The 2,126-nt window shown below is 38.3% G+C and overlaps 1 non-coding gene across 1 annotated transcript; it reads right to left on the reverse strand.

Annotated features, from left to right (window-relative positions):
- LOC112725696 (small nucleolar RNA R71) lies at nt 1-104 on the reverse strand. Its single transcript, XR_003164786.1, has one exon. It is a non-coding gene; the product is annotated as a small nucleolar RNA R71 (small nucleolar RNA).
- Between the last annotated feature and the right edge of the window lie 2,022 nt (nt 105-2,126).

A 2,126-nucleotide genomic window follows, 5' to 3' on the forward strand; every position in this document is an offset into this window, starting at 1 on the left:
AAGCTTAGAGTGGAAGTCTAAACCTTCAGACAAAAGGAAGGTGAATCCCTCTATGAAGCTTGGGAAAGACACAAGCAATTGATCAGAAGGTGTCCTTCTGACATGTTTTCTGAATGGAGCATCATATGTATATTCTATGATGGTCTGTCTGAATTGTCCAAGATGTCATTGGACCACTCTGCTGGAGGATCTCTTCATCTGAAGAAGATGCCTGCAGAAGCCCAGGAACTCATTGAAATAGTTGCAAATAACCAGTTCATGTACACTTCTGAAAGGAATCCTGTAAATAATGGGACAATTCAGAAGAAAGGAGTTCTTGAGATTGATACTCTGAATGCCATATTGGCTAAGAACAAAATATTGACTCAGCAAGTCAATATGATTAAAAACTTTTTCAAAATTATTAAAAGCTTTTTCAAAATTATTTTTCTTTTCTTTGTTTGATCTTTGATTTTATTTGAATCTTTCAGTTTTTGTTTTCTTCTTCCTGAACCTTTTTCAAGAAATATTTGTCTTTTCTCTGTTTGAGTCTTTGTTTGTGTTCTTGGTTTGAGTCTTGAGTCTTATTTTAATTTTTAGTTTCTTCTTCAAATTTTTGAAAAAATCAAAAACCTTTTTCAAAAATATTTTTATTTTCCCTCTTTAATCTTTGTTTTTAGTTTGAGTCTTTTGTGTTTGTTCTTGTTGAGTGATGAGCGGATATTTTATACACTTTCCGACATGGTTTTCATATACTTTTTAGTAGTTTTTATTTAGTTTTTATTAAGTTTTTCTAGGTTTTAGTGTTAAAATCACATTTTTAGATTCTACTATGAGTTTTGTGTTTTTGGGCAATTTTATATATTTTCTGGCTAAAATAGAGGAGCTGAAGCAGAAGTCTGAGTCAGAGATAGAGAAATCACTGCAGATGCTGTCTAGATCTAACCTGCTTGCATTCGGAAGATTTTTTCTTGAACTACAGAAGTCGAAATGGAGCTCTCTCAATGGCTATGGAAAGCTGACTTCCAGAGTTTTCCAGCAATATATAATAGTCCCTACCTTACTTCAGATTAGAAAGCCCAAAATTAGTGTCCAACGCCAGCTTCCTGCCCCCTTCCAGGAGTCCAGCGCCCAAATAGCAGAGCCCAACGTCCAAAGGCCCAGAGAGGACCCCCTAGCTGGTGTTCCACGCCCAAGGAGCCTCATAGCACGTGGATCCCATCAAAGCTCAGCCCAAACACTCACCAAGTGGGCCCCAGAAGTGGATTTTAGCACTAAAAAGACTGTTTTACCCTTAGTAGTCATTTGTTTAGTATTTAAGGGACTAGATTCATGTTATTTGTACACTTTGACCACCATTCTGCCATATTTTCGTTTTTCCATTGTTTTTACTTTCAGTATGAGTTTCTAAACCTCCTAGCTTGAGGGGAGGAGCCCTGCTGAGTCGTATGAATTAATAAAAGTATTACTATTTCTTCTTCGATCCGTGTTTGCTCTATCTCAAAGATGTATATTCCTTCTTCATCAATATGAATGCGTTGAACAGGCATAAGGTTATCACATACTACATGGGTTTAGAGTGCGTCTTTCATCGGACAACGATGAACCACTAGCTTGAATATACGTCTCTCAGACGGCAAATCGACGACTTCGTTGGGGACTTCTTGAGACATCAGTTCAGCCGATTTCCAGGGAAATTATGGTCTCTGTGGTAGAGGCTAGAACCCAAAGATGAAGCATTATCTGATCCGGAAGATCCAACCTTGTCTATGGCATTTTGAGTAGGATCATTAAGGAAAATGGCCTGCAGGAACTTCACCCTCAAGTAGAGATGGATCCACACTGAACCTGGGGTTCAGATCTGGAGGAGTATTTGCAGCTGCTCAAACCAGTGTCAATCACATACAGCCTGACATTGAAGAAGAGCATTCACAAGCAAAGAAGACAGTAGTACCAGAGTTACTTCAGAAAGACAAAGCAACTCCGACTCTCAACTCTAATCATATCACTTATTCCTTTCACACTTTCATGATACTTCATCCAACTCCATATACTTAATTCAACAACCTTCTGATCTACCTGACTAAGACCTGCAAGATTACCATAGCTTGCTTCAAACCACAATCCTCATGGGATCGACCCTGACT

This window comes from Arachis hypogaea, chromosome 11, assembly GCF_003086295.3.
Source record: "Arachis hypogaea cultivar Tifrunner chromosome 11, arahy.Tifrunner.gnm2.J5K5, whole genome shotgun sequence".
Taxonomy (NCBI): Eukaryota; Viridiplantae; Streptophyta; class Magnoliopsida; order Fabales; family Fabaceae; genus Arachis; species Arachis hypogaea.